Genomic DNA, 18750 nt, shown 5'->3' with positions numbered 1-18750 from the left:
AGTCGACCGAGTGGAGGCCCAGGACCGGTTTAGATAATCGTCACTGGTGCTTGAAGCGAGCGGGAATCAAACCCGGGTCGCCAGGTTCGTAGTGCAGCGTGCGAACCGCTACACTACCAGCTCACCACTCGCCTACTCACACACCCACTCATCCACATACCCACTCACCTACGAACTCCTCAACCACTCGCTCACCTACCCACTCATCTATCCACTCACTGACTGACTCACTCACCTACCCACTCATCTTTCCACTCACTGACTCACGCACCGACTCACTCACCTACCCACTCATCTATCCACTCACTGACTCACTCACCTACAGACTCACCCACCCACTCCTGATACAGCAGGTCAGCTCACGTCTCTTTCTGCTTCGCTTGCACTGCTCCACTTTGGCTTTCTTTTTGACCACCATCATCACCGTCATCTAATTTCCCCAGGTTCGTATAATCCTTCTCATTAAAAACAACCCAACCTGTTTACCACAATCTACTACACCCTCGAAAGCGCTGTTTGTTGCTGACCGCATGGCGCTTTGGGCATGCGCCCAGCAACCTAGATATATATACACAAATAAATACCCAGAGGAGGGGGAGGAGAGCATTCGCTTGTAGCCACACAGCCACACAGAATCCACCGCGTTGCGATACAGTGGGAGTTGCGTGACCTTGACTCTCGGGGTCTCATGCGACAGCGCTACGCCAACAACAACAGCAACACAAAAAAAGATAACAGAGCCCAGCAAAGGAGCGGGTGGCAGTAGCGGCTCGCTTCGACTCCACCGTGGGGTTTGGCCCAGGAAGCCGCTGTCACAAAGCATCGGCCCAGGCGACGCGGCCTCTGTCGGAAGAGCTGAGATGGCAGAATCGCCCACCCCTGCCAACGCGGCGAGGGCGACCCGTCGTTCAACATGAATGGATGCGACGTGACAGTCGGTGTCGCGTGGAGTTTCGTGGGAGCGCGAAGGGTCACAGTTTCAGGTGGGCGATGGGGAAGGTGACGTTGACGCTCCGGTCAAATTAAACTCTTAAGTTTTGCGCGACATTTGCCCCAGTTTCATCGCATTTTGGTCGTCCGTGATTTGTCACGTGGCTTTAGGGTGAAGCGGTGGTGGCGCCACGCCTTGCATTGCCCCATTTCTCCTAAGAATCTGCTGAACTTGAGTTCAATTCCCGGTCACAACTTACATCGGCAGTGAGTGCTGTTTGTAATCACCGTTCCCGGTGCCGTGGGGAATTTGACAACTTCGAAACTAACAAGCGTGGGGTGAAGTATGGTCAAACACCCCCACCCCCCCCCCCGCCCATGATAGGTTATTGATTCAGCGTTGATTTAAAAAGAGCGTTGTGAGATATTGTTTTTGTCAGACAGACAAGACATTTGAATACACTGCAGAGGACGTTGGAATTTGATGATCAATTATATGTTTTTGTTCATCATAACCAAATGAAGATGCTGAATTCTAGCAGTAATGCACTACGGTCATAATTGAACTGACGTGCTATATGACTGACTTATATCATAAACATAACATCTTATATATAGTAGTATGCTCACGTTCAGGCAGTGATCATTTTGTTTGATTTGTATCAATGACCACCCTACAATTAAAGATAAACTACCGTAAAATAAATGCCCGAACGTTGGGCATGCGAACCAACTGGGAGAAAATGGATGTATATGAAAATGTCAATTATGTAACACCTTCAAAGACATCGCTAAGCCAATGGTTGCTAGCGGCTACAAATTGTTGCAGGCGCAGTGTCTATTTGCATATATCGCCCCCCCCCCCACCCCTTTTTTCTCTTCTCAATGACATTAAATTTTCAATACTAGCTTAATAAGAGTTGAAACCTTTTCTTCGCTTGGCATGCAGCACGGCAGAGTCGAGCCGTTTTTTCTGACCAGTATAATACAATAAAAATGCCAAAATGTTCCGCTGTTGCGACCGCCGTTTAAATAAATTATGCAGCGTACATTTCTCGTCTTTTAAAACTATTAGTGTCGCCGAAGTAGGCTTCTTTTTTGAAGGGGGGGGGACAGGCTGCAGCACTATGTGTTACGAGCGTTTGGCACCGGCGTGCATTCGAACCACGAGCGATCTCAGCTGTATCTGCTGCTTTGTTTACCCCGGCAGACTGGGGCAAATGTGCCGGATGGAAGAGGCAGGTTACGGCAACTGGCACGAGTGGCACACACAGGTCAGTGACCAAGGGGAAGACCAAAAGCCATATGGTGGGATACTCTGAGCCAATTAAGTTTAGTGGGGGCCCGGGGCTATTATAGTTTTTTTTTTTTGGGTGGGGGGAGGGGTGTTTGAATGATGGTGATGATGATGAATGTTCACAGTTGAAATTTAGGCTATGAAGGTAAATCTGCCCAATTTGATTTCATACATTGGACCTGCCGGGAACATGTGTTTGCTATTACATTCTTTAGCTACTCAGTCTCATTTGCAATTCAATATGTATATCATACTCAACCTTCCCTTTAATTGCTAAATTAATTTCTCCGGCGCTCATTGCTATGTCCAGTGGGGGCATCCCATGAAGTCGAGTGTCTATAACGACGCGGGCACTTCTTTTGTGCAAAATGAATGAGAAAAAAAGGCGAACGTCCATTTACATAATTTACCAGGATAGCGTATAAATATGCCGTGTGCACGATATAAGGCGTTCCATTATTCTATAGCCATGAAATAATTAACACGACTCAACTAGTGGTTTTCGGATGAAACGTAAAATGTGTGCCGGCTAGCTTGCTGGCTGGCCGGCAGGCAGGCTATTCGGCGCACGTGATGAAAAGTGAATGGGATGGATCAGTGGGAGGGAACGCATTTTTCCCGTTGTCCCATTTCCATAGAGCGCGCAGTTCCGTTTTAGCAGGATAATTGACGTGTCACTTTCTCCGAGACTGTAACATTTCCAAGAAATCTCATTATGCTGCCCCCCATCCCACACCATTTGGCTTTGAGAGATTGTGCCCATTGTGCCCGTTTTACGTCAACACGTCTATCGGTGACTTCCGACAAAATCACACGCAGGTAATTGCATTCCGAACTTTTCCTCTCTCTATAGTCTCGTCTTCCACCTCCCCTTCCTCGCCCCCCCCCCGCCACCTTTCCAACTCCCTGCTGAAAGACAAAAAAATTGATGAACTCTGAACTTTGTCAAATTAAAGCTGCCTGTTATCGGTGCGTGTGACATGTTTTAATTGGAATATGACACGTGTTTTTGCGTGTGTGTGTGTGTCCCGCAGCACGTGTTTTACACGCCGAGCCGAGACTGCGTCGCATAATGAGAGAGGGAACCGCGCGCGGCGTTCGGTGGCAGGGACGCTAATTCGTATCGGCACGTGTCAGTGGTTCACGTACACACAGAGTCTCTGCCGTGTCGTCCTCCCGCACGAAATTTGGGTCTGAAATTAACCAGAACATCGTACATCCGCCTGGAATTCTACGACGCATTATCCAATACTCGTTCGTTTGTCGTAAATATATCATGAGCGGCACGGAAGCCGACCGGTTAACAATCAGGGAGGTAAATGCGTTTGCAACGCAAGCTTATGCATATTGGATCGTGTTTATCACCCTTCTAGTGACCCGATGTTACAGACTGACGGACAGACCGACAGACCGATGGAGAGACTGGTAGACAAAGTTACTGCATGAATGCTTTAAACCTTAGTCGGGAATTATTAAGAGCTAAACATCACACGAACCTGGATGATTCCCATTTTCCTGAATTAACGGCAAGTGACTTTAACTGGGTTTAATATATATATTTCTGCCATCTCACACTTCGCTAGAGCCTAGAGCGTGGGGTTATTTTGAACTTCCTGTAGTTCTGGCAGAGAACAATTTTACGAAAATAAGATCGGGCTATGGGGTGGTGGAGGGGCAGGCGGGGGGGGGGACTTGCATTTCAGATGTCCTGGGGTGCTATGGATTTTCACTGGTGTCGAGGGCTCTGACTCTGATTGATTATTTACAATTTCCAATGCCTCGGAGGTTCGGAGTCAATGTGATAGACTTCTTTATCCCCCGGCAGGCTCCAGACTATGTCGACTGTATCGCGGCAATGAGCTACCACTGGGATGGATAAAAAAAATAGGAACAGCCATAAGCACCCCGACCACACACGGAATCCTGGCTTTTTCATTTGAGGGCAAAGCAACTTCACGATCGGATGGATGTCCCGTGATTGTTTTTGCCGACCGCCAGATAACCGTCAGTGCAGCGTTGTCACAAATAGTAAAAAAAAAATCACGATGAGAAGGAAAGCGAAGGCCTTATCGATTAGGCCACTGTGGCATCAATATTCCGAGTGTACATATTACCAGTATTATGCGCACGGCAGTCAAAAAACATTCATCACGGCCTATTAAACGTGTGCACGCACTTAAGAGTTCAGAGTGTTAATGTATCTCTCCGTTTAATCATCCCCGGTATGAGCTTCCTTGTTCCGTAACGTGATTACAGACGAAGATATAATTGCTAAATAATCTCACTGCATTCTATCGAGTTTCTGAAGCAAGTGTCCGCACAATTGTATCCCGTTCATCAATAGCGCTTGCTCGGCGTTCTGGTTGAACAAGCGTCGGAGCCTCCGTTACATGCGTTGCGCGCTATATAACGCACTGCGCGTGTGTGTGTGTGCGGGGAGCGATAGCGGAGCGGTTAGTGTGATGCGCTATGCGACCCAACACCGGTGATGATTATCTGAAGCGGTTCTGGGCCTCCCTTAGGTCGACTCGGCCTCATAATGAACACCTCGTGCGGTGTGTAAACATCGCCACTCGGGAGACGAAGGCAGCCGGGCGCGGGTGGTGCTGGCCATCCACCCCCTTCGTGTGCTGTGCCGGCCTTCATATGTGCTCGCTAACAGCACTTGCCACAATAGTCTGTTTAGGCTATCCGGGGGATCTTTGTCTTCATATAGATACGTTTTATATATATAGAGAGAGCGGTAGTTGCTTTTAACAAATATTTGAAAAATAAACTTGACACGCAGAGCCTAATTAAGTTTCCAATGCCTTAATTGACACGTAATTACTGTCAGTCTGGCAAGAATAAACACGGCTCTAATAGAGATAAAGAGAGAGCCATGGAAACGCGTTTGCGCCCTCCGCTCTCGGAGACATCGCGTTGCTTATTTGCCGAGGAGTCGCACAAAAGTCGGACGACGTCAAAAGGGGTCGGATTTAAAATTGGTCTCCGATTCCGAGACCGTGTAAGTGGTGGGGGGTCGGGGGGGGGGGGCAGAAGCGGGTGAGTGGGGAAGAGGCTGTTTTGTTCCAAAGCCACAATTTCAACAACAACAACAATTTGACAAGAAACAATGTAAGAGACATGGCGGAGTCAGATCGCTCTCCGTTGCGCTTTGAGGTTGTAGCGCACGTTGATTGACGCGATGTGCGGACCTTTCGCGTCAAGCACTGGAAGGTTATTTGGCAACTACATTGGAGGAGCTTGCTTTTATCCCCTTGATGACGCGGTCTTGCCCGCCACTGCCGATGCAGTCTGGCTGTCTCGCTCGCCGGGACTGAATCCAGATTTGGAACAGGAAGTTCAAAGCCACGAGAGAGATACTCTCTGTGCCACATCTGGGTGACGTGAATTCAGTTCACGATGAAGAAGAAGAAGACGCTCCCAGCGTGCGGTGCGAAACGTCGGACGTCGAGCCGAACGGCACGCGGTACAGTCGGGAAACACGTGGTGAGATCAACCACGAAACCCCACGCTGTAGATTGTGCAGCCCGCACTTTGGGCGTTGGGGGTGTCCGACTCGCGAGCGGTTCCTGGCAGTTACTGTGTAGAGGTTCGTACCCCCCCCCCTCTCCTCCTCTTCGTTAATCGAGGATAAGAAGAGTTCTACCGCACAGTGATCACATGACGGTCTGCGCAGCTCTTGCTGGCTACTGACTCAGTGCCGAGCGGCTGAGCCAGCTGCTGTGCGTGCGCCGCTCTGTGTCGACAGGTTCCGTCGTCAGCACCAGAAGCGTTCGCTTGACGTAGCATTGGAATACTCTACCACTGCTTGGGTGTCTCTTAGCTACATCTAGACACGTGGTGTGGGTGACTCTTAGCTACATCTAGACATGTGGCGTGGGTGACTTTTAGCCACACCTAGACATGCTGTGTGTGTGTGTGCGTCTCTCAGCCACACCGATATATGTTGTGTGTGTGCGTCTCTCAGCCACACCTAGATATGCTGTGTGTGTGTCTGTCAGCCACACCGAGACATGTCGTGTATGTGTGTGTGTGCGTCTCTCAGCCACACCCAGACATGCCGCGTGTGTGTGTGTGTGCGTCTCTCAGCCACACTTAGACATATCGTGTGTGTGTCTGTCAGCCACACCCAGACATGTCGTGTGTGTGTCTGTCAGCCACACCCAGACATGTCGTGTGTGTGTGTGTGCGTCTCTCAGCCACACTTAGACATATCGTGTGTGCGTCTCTCAGCCACACCCAGACATGCCGCGTGTGTGTCTGTCAGCCACACCCAGACATGCCGTGTGTGTGTGTGCGTCTCTCAGTCACACTTAGACATATCGTGTGTGTGTCTGTCAGCCACACCCAGACATGCCGCGTGTGTGTCTGTCAGCCACACCCAGACATGCCGTGTGTGTGTGTGCGTCTCTCAGCCACACTTAGACATATCGTGTGTGCGTCTCTCAGCCACACCCAGACATGCCGCGTGTGTGTCTGTCAGCCACACCCAGACATGCCGTGTGTGTGTGTGCGTCTCTCAGTCACACTTAGACATATCGTGTGTGTGTCTGTCAGCCACACCCAGACATGCCGCGTGTGTGTCTGTCAGCCACACCCAGACATGCCGTGTGTGTGTGTGTGCGTCTCTCAGCCACACTTAGACATATCGTGTGTGTGTGTCTGTCAGCCACACTTAGACATATCGTGTGTGTGTGTCTGTCAGCCACACCCAGACATGCCGCGCGTGTGTGTGCGTCTGGACACACCACACGACAGCCACTGTGACTCGCGCCGCCGCTGCTGCTGCTGCGCTCGAGCGGAGGGAGGGCGAGGGCAGAGTCTCGTTGTCACGCGACAGACCCGGCACGTCCGGGCCCTCCGCTTGTGGGGTTCTGGTTGCCACGCAGCGCGCTGCAGCCACGCGCTTTGTCCTCCTGGGGCTGCCGCCGGTTCCCCAGAGCCACGCGCTCGCGCCGAGCGGCACGCGGGAGCAGACAGAGGGGGGCTGTAAGGGTTCTGCCTCGCTGTCACGACGAACGAAACGAAAAAAAAAATTGCGCTCTCGCGTTTCGAAGCGGGCTAACCGCAAAACAATTGGACCCGGTCATTTTCTGGCAAAGTAATAGGAGTCACTTTGTCACAATCCACTCCTGTATTTTTTTTCTGCAGGGGGGGGGGTTTATGTTTAAAACGTCCGTGGCCGTTACTTATTCGTGCTGACAAGAGCGGCCCTTTCTTGTGTTTTTTTTTTGCGCAGCAGAAAGAAATGGGTCGCGACGTGGGCATCATTTCACAATCGCCGTATTTCTGTCGAGGGCAGCAATAAAAACAATAAGCGAGTGGTAAAGTCAATAGGAGCGCTTGCGAGTGTTTAATCCATCTTTGGACGGGGCGCTGCCTAGCCGTGGGTAACTGTGCAAACATGTTCCAATTAACAGCGATAATTGAGCTCAGCAGTGCATTGCACCTGTAGCACGGAAGGGCTGCTGGGGGTGCATAGCTGTGCCATTAATTGGACCCACCTTCCCGCGGTTAGATTAATTGGGTGGCCGGCCAGTTATCTCGCCACGGCTGCAATTAAGGGCGACACTGCGCGTTGCCCAACGCAGCGGGCGGGGGGAGACCTAACCCCATGGAACCCCAAGATTTGGAAACAAACAGAGTTAATGAAGAACAAAAAAAAAACTTTGAATAAACATTAAAAAATCCTGCAACTTCCCAACGGGACTGAGGCGCCCGCGCGCGCATCACGCCGGCACCATGCAGCAGCGCTGCCTTCCCTGCGGCCTGGGAAGATGCGTGCGAGAAACAGCCAAGGGTAGCCCCACCCCTCCACCCCTCCACCTCCCCCACCCCTCCACCTCCCCCCCACTTCGCCTTCCCTGCCTCCCATGCCTCTCGACCCCACAGGAACCGCTGTGCAGTTTTAATTTAGTTGACGGAATCGGCGTGGATACTCCTCGCGTCGACAGTGCGCTGCTGTTATGATTTTAGGCGACGATTGCTGCGAGTGGACGAAACTTATCGTGACGATGACTATGACGACGATGATGACGACGATGATGACTATGGCAATGAATATGAGGATGATTACGACGACTATGAGGACCACTATGACGACGACTTTGGCAATGACGATGATGACGACGTTGACGACTACGACAATGACTGACGATGATGATGACGACCATGAAAACTGTCAACTATGATAATGAAAATGACGACTATGATGACGATGGCGACCATGAGGACGACGATGACAATGACGATGACTTTGAGTACGACTGCTGCTGCTGCCCATCAAGGACTCGCGTGCAACCTACGACCGTGACGAGACGACGTTGCCGGGTCTGAAGGAAAACGCAGGCGGAGTTTAACCACGCGGCCTAATCGGAGACTGCAGTGCACCGAGGAAGAAAATGGGCATCGGCTCTACGATGTGTGCAGAATAGGTTTTAGCGAGTTCACGGATTGACTGAACTGATGGTTTTATTCAAAGGAGTGGGGGGGAGGGAAGGGGGTATTGTGCTCGCCCCCCCCTCTCCCGGGGCTCCTTCACAAGTGTGTACAATAATAACATTGTAATTCAGCAGACAATGTGTGATCCATGTGCATATTGCTCTTGTTCCAGTCAAATTCCCCAACAACGTGGGAGCTCCCTCCGCAGACAGAATTACCGGCGTGTTTAATGTTGCAGCCTGACTTTATTTTGCTCCTCATTTGTCCAAATGAACTTATTGAATGTAAATGCATTCTTAATGTCTATTACCTCCACGTGGGCCTCATCAATTTGAGATTACTTTTTCTCTTTCCTAATTTATCCCAATTGCGTCGCGTCACGAGACAAAGCATCTCTCTCAGAGCAGCCCGACCCATCGTGCTCGACAACGGCCCACAGAAGTGGACATCGCAGAGCGACCTCTGAGGTTCCTTCCAATGTTCCATCCACAAAGTGGATGGCACCTCTTTCCCACCCGCCCCTGCCACAAAAGAGTAAATGTTTGTCGCGTTACGGTCAACCCAATTCCATTAATGGATTATCAGACCTGGAATTTTCGCCAAATTAAGTGACCATCAACTCACTCTACTCTAGAACCCAGCTTTGAATCCCAGGCAGCTGTCTCAAATTATGAATTTTTTTTTCTGGAGGAATCCGATGAGCTGAAAAGCTCTTTTTTCACAGCTGTCCAGTAGGGGCACGAGGTCGTTACAACAACAAACAATACGAAAACACGACAGGAGGGCAAAGTATAGGGAAGGTAAACAAATCACTTTAAAAATGCACAAAACTTAACAAATGTTCATCTTATCAGGTAAAGCCCATTGAGCAATTAACTTAATTTTTCAGAAGTAACCTGGCCACAAATGATAGCTTGACAGAGCAGGAAATGTACGCCGGCAAAATAATCGAGAAGACCTCGATGGTTGACCTTAGCATCTCGGCGCTGATGGCTTCCAAGCCACCTGTGCCACCTGCACATTCGAGAGAGACTATTACCCCCATGACAAATGGCCTCGATCGCATCATCATCATCATCATCGGCGGGCTGTTGCCATGGGCACAACCATCGGTAGGGCAGTTTGCCACAACTCCCAATCGGTGATGGGGCACTTGTGGAGAGAGTGGAGAGTTTCCCATACCTGGGCAGTGTGCTTATGACCGGCTCCAGTTTAACAGCAGAGGTCTCACTCCGAATCAGTCGAGCGGCAATATATTTTCATCGGTTGCGTAACGCTGTGTGGAAGCTACCTGGTCTATCGATCCGCTCGAAGCTTCAGGTCTTCTCGGCCACAGTCATTCCCTCCCTTCTCTACGCTTGCGAAACGTGGACCCGGTGTATGAATTACCGCCCGCCCGCCCGCCGTTGTCGCCACGCACGCCGGAGCTGCGAACTACCGCAGACGAGCCTGGCAGGGGACACCTTCAGTTATTAGTGGGCACCGAGGAGTCGTCGGGAAGCTTTTGAAGACGGAGAAGATGAATTTGTTTTTGTCTTTGAGCAACATTGTTCGACAGCCGCATCACACGCAGGGCTACTTGTACACAAATACAGCAGGTATACAGCGGGTGATAAACTTATCCCGACATAAGTAGACAAAATTGACGGTGGAATAATCCGCGTCTATTTAGTTTATTCCCCGTCCCTTAGTTATTGTTGAACAATGCAGTTTGACTCTTGTACATTTTGTCGTCACCAAGACATTCCATTGCGACCAAATACCCGATATAATTAATCAATTATAATAATATTGTCTGGGTCTTTCGGTAAAGTCACGTAGATAGGTTGTTATTTTAAACAAAAACTACTAAAGTAGTTTTTTGTTATCTTTTGTTATTTTAAACAAAAACTACTAAAGAATTTTTTTGCTATTTTTTGCTATTTTCTTTCAACCTACCTACGTGACTTTACCGAAAGACCCAAAGAATATGAATTCCTACAGTCACGAACGCTTTAAGTCACAATTATAATAATTTAAGTCTTTTTTAAAAAACTGCTACCAGCAAGAGAGGGGGGGGGGTGAGTCGGAAGCCAAAGAGTCAAAGACGGCTCACAGAGCCGCAGGTTGGCAACTCCTGGTGACTGCTCTCTGTGGATGTTCAGCTGTCGACGGCTTGCAGTACACACATGGCTGGGGGTGGGGTAGTTGGGGGGGGGGGGCTGCTTGAAACCCACGCGGACACTGCCAACACTCCGAACTTTTCAAACTCGAAGCGGCACTCACTCACAAAACGTTTGTTGCAAATGCGTTTTCTTTTCTAGGGAAGTAAAAACAAAACAAGCACACCCCCACCTCTAACCCATCACCAGTAACGCTCCATTATCCCGGTGAAAGAGCACGCACTAGTAGGTGTGTGTGTGTGTATGTGTGTGCATGTAGTCCGGCAAAACAACCTCCTACCTCCTCGCGGTGCCGGACGGGCAACACTGTCGTGGGCAGTGCTGTGGGGGGAGGGCCAATGCCCATTGGCCTCTCCCCTCATGGCGTCTGTGACCACCACAGTGGCTAAACGGGGGCTCTGGACGGGTGCGAGGGGCTGGTAACCCCTCCACCTTCAATTAACCACCACTAAACTACGATTTAAACATAAACCTGTAATTAATAAGCTTGTGCCGGAGGCCCCGGGGGGTCAGGCTTTTATGACGTCTCCTGGCCAAACCCCATTTGGCGGAGCCAGGAGATTGAATTTTAACCCTCGGGGCTCCTCCAGTAACAACGAAAAACCATTGCGGATGGCCACGTGGAATGTTCGAACGCTCACTGCGGAGGAGAGGCTGCCACTCCTCTGTCGGGAGCTGGACCGGTACCGCCTGGATCTCTGTGGCATTCAGGAGGTCCGGTGGACCGGTTCTGGCTCCTGCCACCATGAGGGGTGGACAGTCCTCTACTCGGGGCAGGAGACTGCCAAACAACAGGGTGTGGCTCTTCTTCTGAACAAAAGAATGAAGGGGGCGTGGGAGCGTGGCGGTGAGGTGTGGGAAGCTGTAAGCCCCAGGATACTTTGGGCTCGCCTTCCCATCAACCAGAGGCGAGGAGTGGTGGTCGTGGTTACTTACGCCCCCACCGAAGACGAACATCCGTGGAGGGATGCAGGCAAAGCCGATGAGTCAGACGCTTTCTATGACCTACTGTCACAGGTGCTGGCTAAAGTGGCCACTCGGGACAGAGTCATCTTGTTGGGTGACTTCAATGCCCGAGTTGGTCATGATGCTGGCACCTGGTCTGGAGTGATTGGAAGGCATGGGCCAGATCAGCTCAATAACAACGGTAGGAGGCTGCTAGATTTCTGTGCAGCCCATGGGCTTGTAATTACCAACACGCTCTTCCGGCATCGGCGCATCCACACAACATCATGGATGCATGCCGGGTCCAAGCAAGAACATCTGCTGGACTACGTAGTGACGGACCAGCGGATGCGAGCCCATGTCCTTGACACCAGGACCTACCGTGGAGCTGATCTGCCCTCTGACCATCGACTAGTCATCTGTAAGATGCGCCTGCCATTCTTCCACTCCGGTGGTGGGTGTACACCCAGGATCCCATTCCAACCAAAAGTGGCCTGGTCTAAGTTAGCTGATGAAAGTTGCAAGCGAGAATTTCATCATCGCTTGCAGCTGGGGTTGGCATCGTCCCCCACTCCACCTGATGTCGAGGGTAAATGGGCGAGGTTTAAGACTGTGACTCATGCAGCTGCAATGGCTGCTTTGGGTACGCGGTCCAGACCTCCCCGGGAACCCTGGCTGACGGAGGAGGTGTTCAGGTTAATTGAGAAAAAGCGACAGGCCCACTCTCATCGCCTACAGCATCCCACGTCAGAGAATGAGGAGGTTTACCGCAGCCTTCGCTCGGAGGTTCGGAGAGCCGTAAGGCGCTGTAAGGATGGGTGGTGGTCGCGGGTTGCTGAGGAGATGGAGTCTGCCTCAGTGGCCCGCGATCACAAATCACTATTTAACTCCATCAAAAAAGTAACCTGCAGCGCCACACCTATTACCATCATTAGAGGAAAAAACGGTGATCCAATCTCCGACCCCCAGGAACAGGTTTGCAGATTTGCTGAGCATTTCTGTGAGGTCCTGGGGGAGGGAAAATCTCTCAGCCAGGAAAACATCATGGCACAAAGTGGGGATAACCCTGCTGAGGCTGCGGTGCCTCAAATATTGGAAGAGGTCACCCCCTGTGAGTGGCTGGCTGAGGTACCGGCTGTTGAGGAAGTACTGAGGGCGATCCGGAGTCTGAGACCAGGGAAGGCACCGGGCAGAGATGATCTCCCAGGCGAAATGCTGAGGGAGGGTGGCGTTTGTGCACAGACTGCCCTATATGACATCATAACAACAGTCTGGACCACTGGACGGGTTCCGCAGGACTGGAAGGATGCCCTGGTGGTCCCCCTCTTTAAGAAGGGGGACCGCACAGACTGTAACAACTACAGGGGCATCTCACTCCTCAGTGTGCCGGGTAAGGTCCTGGCAAGGATTATTCAACATCGCCTTGCTAGGCATGCTGAGGAGAGGCTTGCGGAGCCCCAATGTGGTTTCAGGAAAGGGCGGTCCTGCACAGATGCCATATTTTCTGTCCGTCTGCTACAGCAGAGGTGTAGGGAATTCCAAAAAGACCTACATCTCTGCTTTATTGACCTGGTCAAGGCCTATGATACCATCAGTAGGACTGGGCTCTGGGTTGTTCTTCGTGCTTTCGGAGTCCCTGACCCTCTGCTCACGATCATTAAGGACCTTCATGATGGTGAGCGGGCCCGGGTAAAACTACGTGGCCGGGAGTCGGAGCCTTTCCCTGTACACCTTGGGGTGCGACAGGGATGTCCTCTGGCTCCCACATTATTTAACATCTATTTCGACTGCGTAGTTCGTGAAGCCTTCAATAGCTGTACCGGGGGAATTACCATTTGGTACAGATATAATGGGAGGCTGATCGACGCCCGGGTGCGATCAAGGGATGGCTCCCTATTGGTCAACCACGTTATGTATGCCGATGATTTGGTAATAGCTGCTCATTCAGAAGAGGAGTTGGAGACGCTGCTGCTGAGGCTGGAGTGTGCCACTAAGAGGTGGGGCCTTACCATCAGCCCCACCAAAACTAAGCACCTGCCTGGGTATTTTGTACCATCGGGCACTCCGCCCCCACAACTCCCAATCGGTGATGGGGCAGTTGTGGAGAGAGTAGAGAGTTTCCCATACCTGGGCAGTGTGCTCATGACCAGCTCCAGTTTATCAGCAGAGGTCTCACTCCGAATCAGTCGAGCGGCAATATCTTTTCATCGGTTGCGTAACGCTGTGTGGAAGCTACCTGGTCTGTCGCTCCGCACGAAGCTTCAGGTCTTCTCGGCCACGGTCATTCCCTCCCTTCTCTACGCTTGCGAAACGTGGACCCCCCTAGTGGAGCATCTTCGCCGGTTGGAAACATTTAGGCTGGCCTGCCTACGATCCATCCTGGGTTTGACCAGGCTGGATTGTGTGAGGAGCTCACAAGTCCTTGAAAGATCTGGGCAAAGTCCCATCAGTGAGCTCCTCCGGCAGGCAAGGCTGCGTTGGCTGGGTCATGTAGCCCGCATGCCCAGCCACCGCATGCCTAAACAGCTTTTGTTCGGCCGGATCGAGGGGGCTAAACGGGCGCGGCACGGGCTAGAGAAGAGATGGAGTGATGTGGTACAGGAGGACGTGGAGCTGAGTGGACTTGCCGATGACTGGTACCAGCGGTGTCAAGATCGGCCTCAGTGGAGGAGGCTCGTGAAGGACGCTACTGGGCAGTTGGAGGCAGTCGCCCTCCAACAACAACGGAGGGCGGAGGAGCGACGCTCACAACAACGAGCGGAGCGCCGGGTGGCTAAAGCACAGCAAGTTGGCACAGTAGGGGGCACAGGTGGTGCATCAGCCAGTCATCTCGGTCATCTCGGTCAGTCGACCCGTGGCACCTGGGTCTGCCCCGTGACCTCCTGCCAGCGGGCGTTCGACACTTCACGTGGCCTCAAGGTGCACATGGCCTGGCACAAGCGTCGTGGTGACGTCACCGCCACTTAGTGGCGAATGGCGGTTGTTGTTGTTGTTGTGCATGTGTGTGTGTTCGTCTTGGTATCCTCGGCCCCAGCCGTCCTTCAGGTTGGCCTCGCTCGTGTTGCAGGGGGAGGGAGGGCACAGCGGGTGAACTTTCATCAGCCTTCGGAACAGCGCTGGTAAAATAACCCATTCAAAACCCTCTCCTTTTGTCAAAGCCCTAACCTTTACCACTTTGCACTAAACCGCAGTACCTACAACAATAATCCCCGTGTACAAAAATAATGCTAAAAAAACAGTCCCTTGCGTCTTGTAAGGCTATGTGTGTCGCCCACCGCTCAACCCGTGTGTCGCGTTTTCCATTTCCCTCCAGAAGCGAGATAAAGAAGCCGGGGCACGGTTGGAGACGGCGGTGGGTGGGGGGGAGGGGGTTGGCGTTGGGGGATGGTGGTGGTGGTGTGGGGGGGGGGGGTGATGGAGTTGCGAGCGATTCCAACGAAAACTCGCAGTTTTTTTGCTGTGGTGTGCCGGTCAACAATGCCGCGGCTTCTCGTCAGCGGTGTTTACAGCCGCGACCCCTCTGCTCGCACATTGTTTGCAGATCACTCCGCGCCCAAGAGAAGAGAAAAGGGAGAGGACAACTGCTCTGTATCGGAGCGTCGCTAAAGCCCGGCGCACAACAAGACCTTCACAAAAGAGCGGGCGCTGGATAAATGTCGCCTCCCCCCCCCCACCCCCATTTGATTGTCTACTGCAGCAGAAGTGCTCGCCGGCCATGAAGTCCGCCACCATTAGCGCAATGTCTGTCGGCCTCCTTCCGCCGCTCGACTCTCGCAAGCTTTGCGGCGGAGGGCGCGGCAATTTACGCAACTACATTTGACCACCCGACAGCACCCCACGGCAAATCGCAACGAGCATGCCAGCTCCAAATATTTGGAGACAGCTTTTATTTTTTTTGGGGAGGGGGGAGGGGTTGATCCCCCCACCCCCAACCCAACCACCACTCGTCTTCTTTGTTCTTTAGTTCGTGAGATTTTGTTTTCCTCTCCCAAGGCTCCCCGGCTGCGCCGCCAATCAATATTCATTCTTACGCTTTGCATTAGCGGTCCGTGTGCTCCCAGATAAAGCCGACCGATAAAGTAATTGAGGGGCTATGTTGGGTTCGCAGCTGAGGTTTCCTGCGCGAGAATTCCAGGAGTGCTTTTTCGTGTGACCCCTTGCTGTCGGAGGAATCGCACGAACAGATGCTCTTACATTATGCGCGCGTGCGCGCGCGTGCGCTGCTCCCGAACGCTGCGACGCTGCGGCTTCACGTCGCTGCCCAGAGAAATTGCTGAAATCGCATGCGCTGCGGTATTAGGCTCGCGTGAGGGTCCCGCCGTGACAAACCAGCGCATCGGAATGGATGGCTCGTTGCGCACGACGAAAAAAAGGGCCGATCGCGCTGACAACGTCGCGACGAATTTGCCTGCTCTCCGCGGCTTGTTTTGTTGTTGTTGTTGCAGCTGACTTCCCTCTGCCACTGCATTCAACCGCTGCCGATGCCGTCGGGGGCAGGTGGGCTGGCGCAACGCTGCCCGGCTGCTTCGATGCGGCCGGCTGGCTCCACGCAAAGCCGGATGGTTGGCTATTAAAGAAACGAACAAAGAACACGGACATTTCAATGGTAGATGCTGCATTTCCTAATCAAGATTTCATGAATGAATAGAATAATTATGAATGTGAAAAATTACACAGCGCGATAATATTACTGACAAAATGCCAACTGTATCGCTAGGACTTCCGTGGCTAAATCGCTGCTCATGTTTTTATTAAACTTGGAAAGACTCAGCCGGATGGCTCAACCCAGCCGGCTGGCCGGATGGCTGGTTGTGTGTCCAGTAATTATCATCTGCAGGATGAACCTTCACTCAAAGCTGCCGTGAAGAGATGGGTGTGTGAAGGAGACGCAATGTATGCTTCGCTATTTTCATATATTCTCCACAACGACGCGAATTACCATTTTGAGTTATGAATTACTCTGTTATTGTTGCGTTGAACTCGGACACAGCAGCGCACGGAGAGACCCCTTGCATGTAAGATTTGCTTCGAACAAGCCTGACTCGACTGATGAGAGAGACACTGTCAAAATCGGTCCAGAGTTTTGCACGCCTATAAACCAATGCTACTGAAACGATGAATAACGCAATATGTTTACGTGAAACAGACGGGAATGTGAAGGAGTGGTATTCATCTGCGTCTTTATTTGTTTTTTAAATGTATCTTCTCCACAAGGACGCTGACAATTGTTTCGATCTGCAAGTTCCACCTGCCCGCCTTCGGCCACGCGGGCATGACGAGCCCGAAGAAAGGAAGGAAATCTAGCCAGCTCCACGGCCATTGTTGAGTCTGGCATCGCCGTGAAAGCGAAACACAAAGGCCGCCTCGTGTGTTTTTGCTGAGGGAAAAAAAAAACATGCATAATAGTATTCATAATAATAAGAACAGCGGCTACAAATACAGCGGTGTTGTGATACTGCACGCGAGAGCGTCATCGCACAAATAACGCGCCACGTATGGAATACGGAATGATACGTTTCGGTGAATTCGTATTTTATATGCATCAGGGTAGCATTTACTCTTGTGGAAAATGTCATGTGTGCTGATGTCTCTGTGTGAATGTCTTTCTCCTGTTATTGTAGCCCTACGTAATTGTTGTTTTGCTTTGTATTTTATATTTGGGCTCTGTTTGCCATCGCTAGGTTTTTATTTTTATTTTCCCCACCCAGACTTCCACCAGCACAGTTTTAACCCGATTCCTAATCCGTGCTCTCAAATTCGGCCACTTTACTCAACAAATGCGAACAATGCACAGTTGGGCACCGGTTTGACCGGCCGTTTTCCAGGGATTTGCCAATTTTTTTTCCCACAGGCTCTCTGAAATCGCGCAGACAGCCGAAAAGCACCGCGTAACCTTGACTCCCGGCGAGTGGTCCCCTTTACCTCCCGACCACTTCCTCCGCCGTCAAATTTTCCGTTGCCATGGATACAGCATCAGCCGAGATGGCCACTTGTTCGATCCGCGTTCACGTCGTCGGTGTGCCCGGGCGGTAGCTGCCCCCCACCCACCCACCCACCACCCCTCCCCCCCCCCGGGTTGCTCCTGCGTGCGTCCGACACAGCGCATTCACACGCAGATAAGCACAAAACTAAATCCGCGGCTCCTGCTTTAGCGCTCTGCTCAATCCGTCTTCCTCACCGCCGCTGTCGTGCGAGGCCGCTCCGTCGTCACGCCCCAGCGTTCTTTCTTTCTCGTCGGACTGCAAGCTCGGCGGGGTTCTGAAATCGCAACCGGAACTCGGGGCAGGATTAGCACGGGGGGCTTTAGGGGGGGGGGGGGATGCAGCCCCCAGGGCCTTCGTTGGCTGCTTTAGAACGATCGAGACGTGGTGCTGAAAGCTCCTGCGGTGTCATTGCGAAATTTGAGCCATAGCGTCACTGTGTGTAGGACTACGAGTCACGTACGAAAATGTGTAATTGTTCCTTTTCACTTAGATTCAGCTCCATCATTCGTGTATCACGTACAAAACAAACCAGGATGAACAACAATGGAAGTGTTGCGTGTCGTCGGACATGGGAGGCGTTGGCGTTGGTGGAGGTGGTGACAGAGTCAAGCGAAATAATCGAATATACGGAGAGGAATCCTCCACAAAATGTATAAGCCCTGGCCACCCCATCTAAGAGAACAGCCAACCCAACAGCATTGGAATCCAACCGGACAGAGGTTATTGGAAGGCTGTCCCGGCCTCGCCACGGGCGAGGGAGCCTGGGCGCTGTTGTGGCTCGGCGTGTGGGAGGAGGAATGTCACGGATGAAAGGGGGCTGCGGTGGGAGGATTGGAAGACTCTGCGGTGGTCGCGTCGCACCAAGGGAATTGCGTTTGGGGAGGCAGCCGTGTAGTTAGGCCTAATTTTAGTCAAGGCAAAAAAAACTCTACAGTGGTAAACACGGGTCCTGAAATCCCCGTTGGTGTGTGATTGGTTGGAGGAG

The 18750-nt window shown here is 51.8% G+C and overlaps 1 long non-coding RNA gene across 1 annotated transcript; it reads right to left on the bottom strand.

Annotated features, from left to right (window-relative positions):
* Positions 1-16944: 16944 nt before the first annotated feature.
* Positions 16945-17815, bottom strand: LOC144724002 (uncharacterized). Its single transcript, XR_013586435.1, has 2 exons — positions 17704-17815; positions 16945-17158 (listed from the first exon to the last, which is right to left on the bottom strand). It is a non-coding gene; the product is annotated as an uncharacterized LOC144724002 (long non-coding RNA).
* Positions 17816-18750: the final 935 nt, after the last annotated feature.

This window comes from Lampetra planeri, chromosome 19, assembly GCF_965212315.1.
Source record: "Lampetra planeri chromosome 19, kcLamPlan1.2.h2, whole genome shotgun sequence".
Lineage (NCBI taxonomy): Eukaryota > Metazoa > Chordata > Hyperoartia > Petromyzontiformes > Petromyzontidae > Lampetra > Lampetra planeri.
Note: the sequence above shows the minus strand (reverse complement) of the source record. Positions and strands in the feature narration are given on the sequence as shown.